Source organism: Oryctolagus cuniculus, chromosome X, assembly GCF_964237555.1.
Source record: "Oryctolagus cuniculus chromosome X, mOryCun1.1, whole genome shotgun sequence".
NCBI classification, from domain to species: domain Eukaryota; kingdom Metazoa; phylum Chordata; class Mammalia; order Lagomorpha; family Leporidae; genus Oryctolagus; species Oryctolagus cuniculus.
In genome coordinates this window covers 94,069,260-94,084,526 of record NC_091453.1, presented here as the reverse complement: position 1 = coordinate 94,084,526, position 15,267 = coordinate 94,069,260, and positions in this window count along the sequence as shown.

Sequence of the window (15,267 nt, the reverse complement as noted above, 5' to 3'; positions counted from 1 at the left end):
CCAAGGACTTGGGCCATCCTCCACTGCTTTCCCAGGACACAGCAGAGAGCTAAATCGTAAGTGGAACAGCTGGGACTTGAACGGGCGCCCATATGGGATGACGGCACTGCAGGCGGCAGCTTTATCTGCTGTACCACAGCACTGGTCCCAGTAATTGTTTTTTATTCCCTATTTTCTGTTAGCCAATTTTGAATAATTTGTGTCTTTTTATTGTTATTCTCTTTCTGATGAAGCATTACAACCACACCTTCCTTTAATCATAGTTTCTTTTAGTCCTGTGATCATATTTATAATGGCTGAAGTAATTTTCTGATACACTTGACATTTGATGTGTCCAATAGGCAATTTCTGTTGCCTGCTTTTCTTCCCAGTGTATCTCTGTGATAGTTCCTGTTTCTTTGCATGACTTCTAACTTTTTGCTATAAACTGGACATTTTTGATAATATGTCAACTCAGAGTAATGCTCCCCCATGGAGTTTTGTATTGTTTTTGGTTTGTTTATTTGTTTAGTGACTATGTTATTTTGCTGAAATCTATTCCTCCACCTCCCCCACAGTGTGCGGCTTCTGATATTACTTTTCAGAGAGGCAAAGCTTTGACAGTAGTTACAGTTACCCTGTGATGGCAGTGATTTTGTAGGGATCTCTTCCTCTTTGCCTAGAACCACACCGAACAATCAAGCCCCAGCAATTATCAGTGGATAGCTTTATTGTTTTCAACATTTCCCTAGGGCATAAATTATTCTACAAACTAATCCAGTCAAATTCTAGCTCCTTTGAAAATATTGTTTCTGAGATTAGTGCTTTGTTCCAGTTCCAAGCTGGCTTATCCCAACTGTCTTATTCCTGATTCTCTCTTTTAAACTAGGCTGGCCTGCACCTTACCTTGTATCTTAAATATCCTTCTAATTGCCTTTCACCTTACTCATTGGGTAAATACACATCGGGGTGGGAAGAAAACTAAGGGACTCTCAGCTTGCCTCTCCTGGCCTGAAACCACAACTCCATGAGCTAGAGCAAAAGCAATCAAGGTTCCAATATTCGCAGCATGCTGTGATCAAGGTAGAGGCTGGTGAAAGAAGAGAGTCTCCCTCTCAGCTGCACTTGCTCAGGAGTTAGCTTCAGCAAAGGTGTAAGGAGCAGGGTGGGAGACACTGACACTCTTGTCCTCTTAGGAAGAAAGCCTTTCATGGGCACTGGTGGGAGAAGGACCTTTGTACTCTCGACTGCAGCAATCTGAGGTGGAGACTGCCTCTTTGAGCTGAGAGGTGAGAATGAGGGAGATACAGTAGTCTCCTCATGATAGCGAGATAAAATCCCATCTAGGCAAACAGTCAAGGACCAGGGGGTTCCTCCTTATCTGGAAATGAGTCTCATAGCACCTGAGAGAAGTCAAACAACTGGCTACTGTGTAGGACTACTGGGATTGGTGACTCAACTTTCAGCCAATTAACCAATCTAAATGGTCACTTCTCAATCTCTTACTTGCATCTCTATCTTTCCCAGGAATCAATAAAAATAGTCAATTTTCAATGTCTCATTTGCATCTCCTCTGACCAATCATGAGAACTTCCTATTATTTAGTCCATAAAAGTCCCTACACAATCAGCTTTCAGTGATTCCCTCCTTCAGGAACCTTTCCTGACTGCTGGGAGCTTTGTGTCTTCCAAAAAACTTTTCCTTCTCACCCTCCAGTGTCTATGTGGCTCTTTCTTCCTTTCTTTTGTGGCTCATTCTTTACATCCATCACACAAAGAACCCCAGCAGAGAAAAAATGCTGCAATTCAACAGAGCTGTAACATTTCTAAAAATTCAGCAAAAAGGAAAAACCTGCAACATTTCCTGGGGGCTTATCCAGGTGTTGGAAGGGTGACTAAAAAATGGACTAATTTCTTCTGTTTGGGGGAGACACTGCACTCCATTATATCTTCTAACTCTCAAAACACTGGGAACCTCTCGGCCAGTTAGATGCAGTTAGCATGGCTGCCTGTCCTGAGACTCAGGGGACAGGCTTTCTGGGGCAGACTTGACTAATTCTCCTTAACCTTTTGGCTATGGGAATGGTGGTCTGGTTCTGCCTCAGCTTTCTTTTGTGGATATCTGTTAGACACTTAAGATTGGGATAAAATCTTGGAGTAACTGGAGGTTTCTGAGTGGGATAGCTTCCCAGCATTATTTGAAGGCACTTCAACTGAACCTGGATTCCAGCTGCCCATTGGGAGGTCAAACAGAAATCCACTCCTTTACTTTCCTTCCACCTCTTGTCCAACCAGGACTTCTGGCCACTCCCTTTGCCCTGCAACCTCCCCGCTCCTCCTCCATCAGATTCTCTTGATTCAGGTTCCTTCTTCTCTTAATCAGGCTCTCTCCTGGGGTACCAACACACCCCCTCCCCCCGATGCCCACTTTGTAGGCCTGTTAGACTAAGGTGACAAGTTTTTTCTAGTTATCTCCTTAGACACCAGGCACTTGACTTCTCTGAGTTGTGGCAGGCCATGCTTGTCCACAGTATCTATTGTCATCTATTGGGAAGCACCTGTCCAGCTCTTTCTCACTCTTGGATTCACTTCTGACAGGTTTGTTTTATGGCCCTTCTCTTAGAGATGACCAGCTGGGATATGTTCCTTTCCTCCAACTGGGCTCCTCACTCATTTCCTCATCAAATCACCCTGTCATCGGGGAAGTTCATCTTCTTTGTAAATCCTTACCCTTCAAGTCTTCGAATTTTTTTAGGAGGTCCAGTTTCAGACCCTAGCCTTTCAGTCATGGCAAATCATAAGGCAAGGTAAAAAGGGCATTCACATCCCAGGGAAGTGAGAAGGAATGGAGGGGCAGGCAAGACGACCCACTCCTGTTCTATGACCTCTCCCTGCTATGGGCTCCATGACAGTATGCTCTCATAGCCTAGGATCTTGAAGGACACCTCCAGGGGAAAGAGGCAAAAATGTCGGCATGACTTTGTTTCTTATTCTCTCATTTCAAATGGACAATTGGCCATCTTTGACATGCATCCATTTGGTGTGCCCTGTTGGGTAGTGGAATTCTTTTGACCTCCAAACATTGCTGAAAGAATAGCTGATCTCTTCCTGCACCATAGTATGACCAGGGTACAAACTAGAGCACAGAGAGACTTGGCTCCTGAGGGATGTATTAGCTATAGCACCATACTCCAACTAGATTTGTTCTGTTACAGAGTGGGGAAATGGTCTGAAATCCCTTATGTCCATGCCTTCTTTGCCCTGTGAGATAAGCCATAGCTCAGTCAACTCTGTAAGGTAGACCTAGTGCTTTTAGCAGGAGTTATTCTCAAGAACCCAGCTGCTCCTCTTTTTCTAGCTGCTGCAGAGCCTGACAAACAGTCCACACCAATCCCACCACCCACCTCTTTGTTCTCTTATGTCCCCCTATCTGGGACTACCTGTTATAGGCAGGACACCTGACTGATGACTTCTAGTTACCCCTCCGGGAGTTTCCCTGAGGGTTCAGTGGCTCTACTCCTATAGATCCCTGAAACGATCTTAGATAAAGGGAGATTTTGGAAGTTTTTCAGATAACACTGACAGATATATTGAGGTCTTCTAGAGTTTGTCCCAGATCCATGAACTCACTTGAAAATATGTAATGTTACTCTTAATCAGACCCTAATCAGAGCTGAAACATAAGCTACTCATCAAGCTGCTGAAATTTTTAGGGATGAGCTCTATATGACTTTGACATCATTGTCTATTCAGAGAAGCAAAGGGCCAATATATCCTACAGGAAAACAGACTGTCCCTCAGGAAGAGCCTTACCCTAAATGGAAACCAGATGAGCCTGTAGATGACTGGAAGCAAAAGCATTTCATTGCTTGTGTCTTAGAGATACTAAGTAGGATCAGGAACAAGCCCAAGCTATCTATTATAAACCAAGGCCCAGAGGAAAATCCTTCCACCTTTCTAAAGAGACTGAGAGAGGTTTTGATAAAACGTACCTCCCTATCTCCTGACTCTGTGGAGGTATAGACAATTTTAAAGAGTAACTTTATTACTGAATTGGCATTAGATATAAGAAGACAGCTTCCAAAATGGGTTATTGGACCAGAGAATACATTAGAAAACCTCCTGAAGGTCGCCACTTTGATTTTTTACAATCAGAATGAGGAACAGACACAACAATGAGAGGGAAGGGATAAGAAAATGGTAACAGCTCTAGTAGCAGCCTTATAGCCACACCAACCTGAAGGTCCTCAGGCATCCCCAAAGTGTTGTGGCTGAGGTCAATGGGACACCTCAAAAAGGACTGTCCACATATCTATCATCAGCAAAAAAAAAAAAAAAAAAAAAAAAAAAAAACCAAACAAACATGGCCTTGTCCTACCTGGATGGGGATCATTAGAAGGTTGACTGTCCCCTGAGACAAAGTCCTCAGGTGTAGGACCCCCCTCAAATGACCCAACAGGATGAAAGGGGTCCAGGGTTTCTCATACAGGCTCCTACGACCCCGATTGTCAGTGCTTCAGAGCCCTGGGTGGTCCTAACTGACAAAGGGAAGAAAATTGACTTCCTCTTATATACTGGAGCCAACATTTTTGTCCTTCTCTCATATCTTGGTCTATTCTCTTCCTTTAGCAAAACTGAGAGTTGTCTCAGGAAAATTCTTAGTTATGGACTTCATACAGCCCCTAAGCTTTAACTGGGATAGCTTATTATTTGCACATGCCTTCCTGATTATACTAGAGGGACCCGCTCACTTTCTTTTTTTTTTTTAGATTTATTTATTTATTTAAAAGTCAGAGTTATACAGAGAGAAAAGGAGAGGCAGAGAGAGAGAGAGAGAGAGAGAGAGAGAGAGAGAGAGGTCTTCCATCTGCTGCTTCACTCCCCAGTTGACTGCAATGGCCGGAGCTGCGCCAATCCGAAGCCAGGAGCCAGGGAGCTTCCTCTGGGTCTCCCACGTGGGTGCAGGGGCCCAAGGACTTGGGCCATCTTGTACTGCTTTCCCAGGTCATAGCAGAGAGCTGGATTGGAAGTTGAGCAGCTGGGTCTCGAAGCGGTGCCCATATGAGATACTGGCACTGCAGGTCAGGGTGTTAACCTGCTGTGCCACAGCGCTGGCCCCCCACTCACTTTCTATGAGGAGATTTCTTAGTCCAGATGAGAACCACCATCCTCATGGCCCCAGGGCAATCTTTATGCCGTCTCCTAATTGACACAGATATTAAACCAGAGGTTTTGGGAACCCAAGAAAAAAATGGCCAGGCAATAGCTGCTCAATGGGTACAGATTAGTCTAGAGGATCCCTCCTCTTTTCATCAAATACAATATCCCTTAAAGCCAGAGAACTGACAAGGGTTAAAACCCAGTTAAGTGATCTTGATAGACACAAGTCAAAAGAACTTTTAAAACTATGAAGTAGTCCCTGTAACACTCCAATCCTGTGAGTCCAAAAAGGGAAAAGAAACTAGCACAGGATTTACATCTCATGAATGAGACCATGATCCCCATTCACCCAGTGGTCCCTAACCTTTTTACTTTACTGTCCCAAATTGCAGAAGATACTAAGTGGCTTGCACTTTTGTATTTTTTTAAATATATGCATATCTATTTGAAAGAGTTACATTGAGAGAAGGAGAGACAGAGAAAGGAGAGAGATCTTCTATTTGTTTGTTCACTCCCCAGAGGACCACAATGACCAAGGCTGGACCAGGCCAAATCCAAAAACCAAGAGCTTCTTCCAGGACTCCCATATGGGTGGAGGGGCCCAAGCATTTTGGCCATCCTCCACTGCTTTCCCAGGCACATTAGTAAGGAACCAGGATGCAACTACATTAGTTGAGTAAACAAGACTACTACATTGGTATCAACCAGGACTCAAACTGACACCCATATGGGATGCTGGTGCTGCAGATGGCAGCTTAACACACAGTGCCACAATTCAGGTCCCTATATTTTGGATTTAAAGGATGCCTTCTCTGTGTACCCTTACTTCTCGACTCCCAATATTTTTGAAGACCACTCAACTCAGTCCACTCAATCGGACTGTATTGCTGCAAGGGTTCTAAGACTTTCCCCGTATTTGGTCTGGCCTTGTCCAAAGACCTGTCAAAGTTTTCCCATGCACAGGCTACTATCCTACAGTATGTAGATGACTTCTTCTTCTGTGTTCAAATGAAGGAGGATTCTCAATAGAGTAGTAAGGTCCTTCTATATGTGACAGAAATAAAATGGGTAGCTTTAGAGGTGTTGACTCAGCTTAGGGTACCAGGTCAATAACCTATAGGATATTTTAGCAAAGAAACTGGCTGGTGCCATGGCTCACTTGGCTAATCCTCTGCCTGCAGCACTGGCACCCCGGGTTCTAGCCCTGGTTGGGGCACTGGGTACTAGTCCCGGTTGCTCCTCTTCCAGTCCAGCTCTCTGCTGTGTCACTGGAGGACAGTGGAGCAAAGAACCTGACATGATGGCCAAAGGGTGGCCAGCCTGCCTCAAAGTGGTGGTATAAATTGCTCTTTTGATATATAAAGCTATGAAATTGACCTTGGGACAAGATCTAATAATATACATTCCCCATAATGTGACACGGTAACTAGTTCTCAAAGGAAGCTTCTGGTTAACACTTAATGATGTTTTAAACCACAAGGCATTGCTACTGGAAGGACTTACAATCTAGATCAAGATTTGTTCCTCTCTTAATCCCACTGTTTATTTTCCAAAAGAGATTGAAGGCACCAAATATGACTGTTAACAGGCAGTTCTATAGACTTATGTAGCCAGAGAGGCCTTCATGGAGACCCTTTAGAGGATCTAGACCGGATCCTCTTTTCAGATATGCCATACCAACACTGAAAGAGACTATGAGAACTATCACTGTCCCACTCGGATGAACTGGTGACTCTGATAAGAGCCCTTGAGCTAAGGAAGAATAAAAGGGTAAGTACTTACACTTATTCTAGGTATGTCTATCTAGTCCACCATGCTCACGTGGCCATTTGGAAAAAGAAGCACGTCTTCACCACAAATGTTTCCCCCATTAAATATCATCAAAAATAGGTCAGTTGTTCCCCCAGAAAGTGGCAGTTATACACTGTAAAGGACACCCAAAAGGGACCAGGGAAATGCGGGAAACTGATTGGTAAACATAGCTGCTAAGTCAGCAATTAAGGAGACTCCATTCCCTCAGACTTTAGCACCTCCTTTAATCTGGGAGGGATCCCTACCAGAATCAGAGCCCCAATATTCACTTGATTTAAAAAAAAATGAACACTTTTTCAAGGTTATGATCTCTAACACTCCAGATGTCTCCAATCCAAGCAAAGAAAAATTCACATTCCCACCTAAAGCCAATGGAAGATCCTTGAAACTCATCAGCAGGCCTTCTACCTGGAAAGGAACAAAACCCCACATATAGACCAATGATTGTTTACCAGAAGAGATATCCCAAAAACAGTCAAACAGATTCTAGGAGCTTTTGAACTCTGCCTTAAAAGCAATCCTCTAAACTAGTGGCTCCCACTCCTGAGAATGCAGAGAAAAAGGAAGCTAAACAGGGGAAGACTGGCAGATATATTTCATTCATAAGTATTCAGTATCTCTTAGTATGGATAGACACCTTCACAAACTGGGTGGAGGCTTTTCATTATGGAGTTGAGAAGGTCACAGAGGTGATTCGAGCTCTCAGAATAGTCCCTCATTTCAACTCAACCTTACCAAGGAGGCAGGTACCAATGCCAGCACACTTGGTAAAGTGATAAATATAAATACACAACTGATCAAAAAGATAGGGTAAGTGTCGAAGGATTTCACAAATAAGACCAGTTTAAGCAAATAATGAAAGATAGAATCAAAAGGGAGAGAAGGATCCTGTGGGGGAAGCAGGACACACAGCAGACTCATAGAATGGCAAATGCCCAAAACAGCACTCCTGCCTCAGAATCAACCCTTGGGACATTCGGATCTGGCTAAAAGGTCCATGAGAGTCTCGCAGGCATGGAAAGTCATGACACGGTGGCAAAAAACAATCTAAATGAAGGATCCTGGTGAACAACACCCCAGCAGAAGGATCAGGCCATCAAGGAGAGAGGCGCCTTTCTCTGAAGGGAGGAAGGAACCCCCACTGTGATATGGCCTTGACTAAACAAATTCAGAGTTGGTGAACTCAAGGGGCTTCCATAGCCTAGACAGCTCATAGCAAGAGTCTCGGGTGATTGCTGACGTCATAAATAAGAGTGCCAATTGTTAAATCAACAACGGGAGTCACTGGGTTCATGCTCCCCACGCAGGATCTCTGTCCTTAATATGTTTAACTATGAAACTCAAAAACAACACTACTAGTCGAACAATACCCTATACCTGGTTCAGTTGTGTGAGTGCAACCTGTTGAAATCCCTGCTTAGTATATACTAAGTTGATCTTCAGTATATGAAGGTAATTGAAAATGAAACGTGATGAAGGGCGGGATGGGAGAGGGAGTGGGTGAGGGGAGGGCCACGGGAGGGAGGGAGGTCTGGGGGGGAGCCACAACAATACAAAAGATGCATTTTATATTCTACTTAAAACTATTGGTTGAACTCTGTAATTAATACACAATTACTCTTAGGTGTTTAATTAATGCTATAACTAGTACTCAAATAGTATTTTACACTTTGTGTTTCTGTGTGGGAGCAAAATGTGGAAATCTTAACATACGCTAAATTGATCTTCTGTATATAAAGATAATTGAAAATTAATCGTGATGTGAAGGGGAATGGGAGAGGGAGTGGGAGAGGGGAGCGTTGTGGGTGGGAGGGCAGTTACGGGGGGGAGGAAGCTATTGTAATCCATAAGCTGTACTTTGGAAATTTATGCTCATTAAATAAAAAAAAAAGAATAGTCCCTCAATTTGGGATTCCTAAAACCCTGGAGAATGACAATGACCCCCTCCTTCAAGGCAGCTGTCACTCAAGGAGTCTCGAAGGTACTACGCATATGCTATCATATTCATTGTGCCTGCTTGCCCAAGTCTTCAGGAAAGGTGATAAAAAAAAAATGGTATTCTCGAGAGACATCTATAAAAGCTATCCTAAGAAACTCATTTTCCTCGGATCACCCTTTGCCTGTAGCTTTGATGTATATCTGAAACACCCCCTCAAATTAGATTTCAGCCCTTTCTAAATACTATAGGAGCATCCTTTCCTAACTAATGATCTGATAGGAAATCAAGGAACTCTTGATCTAACTGAACTAGTCATACCCCTGGCCAAATTCCAACAGGATCTTCAATAATTATAAGGAATAGTAGCTTAAAGTGATGCAAGTCCTAAATTTCAATCCAGGATATTTAGTGTAGTCAATAGTCTCCCTGTAATTCTCCCCCTGCAGTGACCTGTAGGGACCTACATGATAATTTTACCTAACTGAATCACAGTGAAGCTGTTAAGATTCACTTACCGGAAACACCATTCCCTAGTAAATACCTGGGTTCTGAACCAACTACAGATTTCATCCAGGAGGATGATTTCAATGTCTCCAAGGAAGACAAATACTCCTGCCAAGACACCAAAATACTCAAATTCTTCTTTAAAAAGATATATAACTATTTTGCGAACATCCCTCTCCAGCCTTCCATCCCTCAATCCCATCATCATGCTGCAGTTTTTCTAGAAATAGCCTTGCTATTCAGTGTGCCATTTCTTTTCAACTTATTGTTCATCTGCTTACCTCAACTAATGGTACAGTCCCATTGCTAAACTTTATTTGACTTTAACCCTGTTAACTTATGTGACATAGTGTGGGCTTACAGACATAACTTTTCTTATCCCATCTCACAACTGTCTTAGGAGAAAAATTATTCAAATTGTTGAATATGTCCCTGGAAAATAAATGGGTCAACAGATTCCCTTGACCTTGCAAGTTCCCTTATGTTTCTACCACTCTCTTGAATAAATTTCTAATATCAGTGGTTCCTTGTATGGCTTTACTGCCTTAAATAAGCCATCATGGATAAATGGGTTGCACAGAATGATGCAATCTCATTTAAAATTGGAGAGGGTATAGAAAAGTGGGAAAACATGCCCTGTTTTCAAACATATAAAGGAGTATCCTAGGTGGGATGGCCTTCTCCAGAGTTCTGTAATGCAACCCTATGCTACCACAGTAGCAACAAGGCTATAAAAAGAAACAAAACCTACACGGGTCACGAGATGTAGGGACATTGGGTACGTAGGTACTCAGGTTGAATTTTAAGCACCTCAAATACACTGGGCAGAGTATAGAACCATGAATATCTCAAACTGTCAAGGATTATAAAATGTACTGATGTCTGTCACTATATAACCAACCTCGTCAAGTGTACTCTCCTGGTTTGCCAATACACCAGAATAGTTGTAGTCCTAGGTATTTGTTACTCCATATATTATGCAACCCATCCAACCCATTATCTCTAAGCTCTTTTGAAGCACAATTTGCTTATACAATTCTAACCATCATGACTGCCAACCAAGAAGCATAATGCTATTATTGTTTAAATAATATGGCTTGGGGGCCGGTGCTGTGGCGCAGTGCGTTAAATCCCTGGCCTGAAGCACCGACATCCCATATGAGCGCCGGTTCTAGTCGTGGCTGCTCTTCTTCCAGTCCAGCTCTCTGCTATGGCTGGGAAAGCAGTAGAAGATGGCCCAAGTCCTTGGGCCCCTGCACCCACATGGGGAACTCAGAAGAAGCTCCTGGCTCCTGGCTTTGGATCGGCGCAGCTCCGGCCATTGTGGCCAGCTGGGGAGTGAACCAGCAGATGGAAGACCTCTCTCTCTGCCTCTCCTCTCTCTGTGTAACTCTGACTTTAAAATAAATAAATAAATCTTTAAAAAAAATAATATGGCTTGGGAACAATTGGGGTTGTCTGAAGGAGTTTCTACCCATGACTGTTCAAATGTCAAATATCCAGAGCATCCAGAATAAACCACTGCTACTTGGACTTTCTTTCTACAGGAAACCCTTGGGGCACCTTCTTTCATTGAGATCACACTTTTCTTTTTGTGCAGGATAAGATTATAGTTGATCTTGACTTTCAGGTGATTATGCATCTGCATACTAATTGCAAGTGCTTACAGATCCTCACTTCAGAAAAGATGGCACCCTGTAGACATCCTAAATTTGAGAACTTTCTTAGAGTTGCACTTGTGTCCGTGTTGCAACAAGATGATGGTCTCCATGCCAAACTTCAACCACCTTAGGATTTCGGGAGACATGCCCATGACAACCCTCTCTTAGAAAAACCTGGAGTGGGATATGCCATTTTCAGAAATCTCTTTTGATTTATTGGCATCCCTGCCCTGTCAAGATCCATTTTAATTTCCACTTTTATTCAGTAGGAACGGGAGGCTATGGAAGGGCCACTTAGGCTCAACAAACCTCTATTAACTCACTAGGTTCAATGGTCCTGCGAAATTACCAGGCATAGGCCATCCTTATGGCCCCAAAAGGCAAAACATGTCCATTATGAAATGAAATATTTCTTCTACCACAAGGTAGAATAAAGTATACAGATTCTAAAACACAATATCAGGCTTGTAGATTAACCTAAGGGAACAGGCAGACTCACGTCATAGTTTGCTACAATCCTCTTGTCCTCTTTGAGGCTCTCTAACATAGGAATTTATTGCTTTCTAACCCCTCTACATTTTTACAACACTGCTCATGTTTGAACCCTGTATACTCACCCATTCTGTATGACTTGTTTCTTCTTGTCTAGAGGCTATCAGACTTCTTCCTGAACAGATTTCTGGAGGAAGAACCTTAACATTGCGCCTTCTCCTTAATGGAAGTTAAGGTTGCATATTCAGAGGGCAGATTGGTAGATAGGCTAGGTAAACAGATAAGAACCAGGGAGCCCCTCCTCCCAATCTGGAATTGAGTCACAAAGCATCTGAAAGAAGTCAAACAACTGGCTTCAGTGAAGGACTTCCATGATTTGTGACTTAACTTTCAGCCAATTAATCAATCAAAAAGATCATTTCCCAATCCCTTATTTACATCTCTATCTTTCCCAGAAACCAATAAAAAACAGTCAATTTTTAATGTCTTATTTGCATTTTCCCTGACCAATCATGACAACTTTCCTTCTTGTGGTCTATAAAAACCCCTAGATGATTAGCTCTCAATGATTTCCTCCTCCAGGGACCCCCCTCTTGACTGCTAGGGGCTTTATCTGATTCTACCAATAAACTTTCCTTCTTGCACACCCTCCACAGACCATGTCGCTCATTCTTCATGTCCACAAGACAAAGAACCCAGCAGAGAAATAGTGTTTTAGTCCAAAAGAGCTGTAACATTTCTAAAAATTTGATGAATTAAAAAATCTTCAATACTCACATCCATGATTTTACTTCCTGTGGTTTCAGTTACTTGCAGTCAACCATGGTCCTAAAATATTAAATTCAAAATAAATGATTCATCAGTGTGACATTATGTGATATTCTGAATAGTATGATGAAATTGCACACTGTCCTGTCCTATGCCACCTGGGATGTGAGTAAAGCACCCCTTTGTCTAGTACAACCAAACTGTAGATGCTGCTCACCCATTAGTCTCTTAATAGATGTCTTAGTTATCAATTTGAAGTTCATAGCATCAGTATCAGCATTATAGTGCTTATGTTCAAGTAACTCTTATTTTACTTAATAATGACTCTGAAAGGCAAAAGTAATTATGCAAATGAGACACCATTTGAGGGGACAAATTAACTTTGGTATTATGTGGCAAAACTGTAAGGCATATAAAAATATTGCATATAAAGGCTTTGATACTATCTGAGATTTCAGGAATCCACTGAGGGTTGGGCTGAAACCCATTACCCATGGATAAGGGGAATTGCTAGAGTGTTCGTGGTTCAGATACATATTTCTTCATTTTCTGTTTGCTCTTAGGACCATTTCCAGAAGCTTTAAATTGTTGTTGTTGTTCTTGTTATTTTCCCACAAGTTTTACTGAAGTCAGTCTCTTCTATGTGATATTGATTAGAACGGTTTCATGCCTCAGTAATATTTCTTCTTTATAAAAATAATCATCTAATATCCCTGGACCCCAGTCTCTACAATTATAAAATGAGAAATTTGATATAAATTAAAACTTTTTTTCACTCTGAATTCCTGCAGTATTCTGCTTTAATGCCGCTACACAACATAAGGTTAAATAATTCAGCTTATATCATAAATTCAATAAGGGAAAAGTAAAAAAAAATTGCTTTTGATTTATGTCAAACCATAGAAAACAACTAGCTATGCATAAGTAATCCAGATTTTGAATAACAGAAGACAGAAAAATTACCTATTGATTCTTCCAACCAGGCTGTTTCATCATGGGAGGGGTATCCAGACACATATATCTCCATAGGTAATCAATCGTTGAAACAACAAAAACAAATGCTCCATAGGGCATTTCCTGGTGATTTTATTTTATTTTTTACTAAGAAAAACTGCTGATTTTTGCTTTCTAAAATGCATTAACACCTTTCCTAAGTTTCAGCAATCAGCAACAATGTTTTTGTTAAACCAAATTTAAATTAATTTTATTCTCTCTGACAGTTTATGAGTTAAAAAATATCCTGCCATGGTTACTATGAAAATCACACACAATATTTAGCAAGGGAGGTTAATGAGGAGAAAACTTACCTTAATGATTAAAGTACATGCCTCTGACTGGGTATCCGTGTTCCCTAAAGTAATTCACTCTGAAAATTGAATGTGGGAATGGAACTTTAAAGTGAAATGTAAAGCTTAAGTATTATTCTGTTTGAAATGTAAGGAAGTTACTTATCCACAACTGGTATTGTGTTCCACCACAGTGGAAGCCTCGAAAATAGATAGCTTTTCTTACCAGTTCTATAATGCTAAAATTGTTGAATTCATCTTCATGATTTCCAGGGCCATGGATGGAAAAGTACCATACATTTTTTTCTGGCATTCTGCAATAGGAATAGCTCTACTACTGAATGGAAAAGATTGCCTATTGGATTTGAACCTGCTTTTAGATGTACATATTTTGGATTTGAAAATCTGTCTCCAAGAGGACTTCCAGGTTCACCTCTAGAATGTCAAGAGCTTGGAAGTTATCATTCCTAACCTTATAATACAGGAAAGCTAAACAGTGACTTCTCTTGCCCACATCATAGTATGGAAATTTCAGGGGCAACCCATAAGCCTCAAATATGGAGATACAGATGATTTCACAGAGTTAGAGCCAAGATCTCTTTACCTAGAACAGCAGCTACTGAAATCATCAATGGACCATATCACATGGATGATAATTTTGTTCAATTGCCAGAAGCTGAGTTTGGGCTAGCTTGACAATGAGAAATTTCTGGGGACAGTAGTCTTAAGCATTCTTGAGTTTTAGCCTCCAACACCCCAACAGGTTCTCATGATTAAAAAAAAAGGAATCTGTCTTGGCTTTGGCAGTGGAGGGGAAGAATACTTGTAAAGTAACCCCAGACTTTCTCCATACCAGAAGACTGAGGGATGTTATCTCAGAGCCATGGGGCAAGGACATACTTCTCACACTAGGCCCCCTTTATTCTTGTGTTACCTAACCAGGAGGAAAAACGCTTTAGAAAAATAAACATTTGTGAAGATCACAGACACACAGGCCCACTATAAAGGCTGAGATTTACTTGGAAGGATACATAATGTCTTCCTCTCTCACCCTTTACCACTTCAATAACAGGGCTCCAGTACAATAGTGAAGTATCCTTGAAACAGCTGCACCAATAGCTACAGCAACCACTTAAAAAAGGCTAACTCCAGGGCCAGGGTTGTGGCACAATGTGTTAAACTGCTGCCTACAACACTAGCATCCCATATCAGAGTCTCTGCTGAAGTCTCAACTGCTCCTTTTCCAATTCAGCTCCCTTTAATGTGCCAGGGAAGGCACATTAAAGATGGCCCAAACACTTGGGCTCCTGCAACCCACATGGGGGACTTTCATGGAGTTTCAGGCTCCTGGCTTCAGTCATTATGGCAATTTGAGGAGTGAGCCAGCAGATAGAAGAGCTCTTACTTTCTCTGTCACCCTGCCTTTCAAATTAATAAAATAAGTTTTTTTAAAAAATGAAAAAGAAAGGCTAATTCCTAGTCTTATTTTTTAAAAGATTTTTTTTAACTTTTATTTAATGAATATAAATTCCAAAGTACAGCTTATGGATTACAATGGCTTCCCCCCCCCATAACTTCCCTCCCACCCGCAACCCTCCCCTTTCCCACTCCCTCTCCCCTTCCATTCACATCAAGATTCATTTTCAATTCTCTTTATATACAGAAGA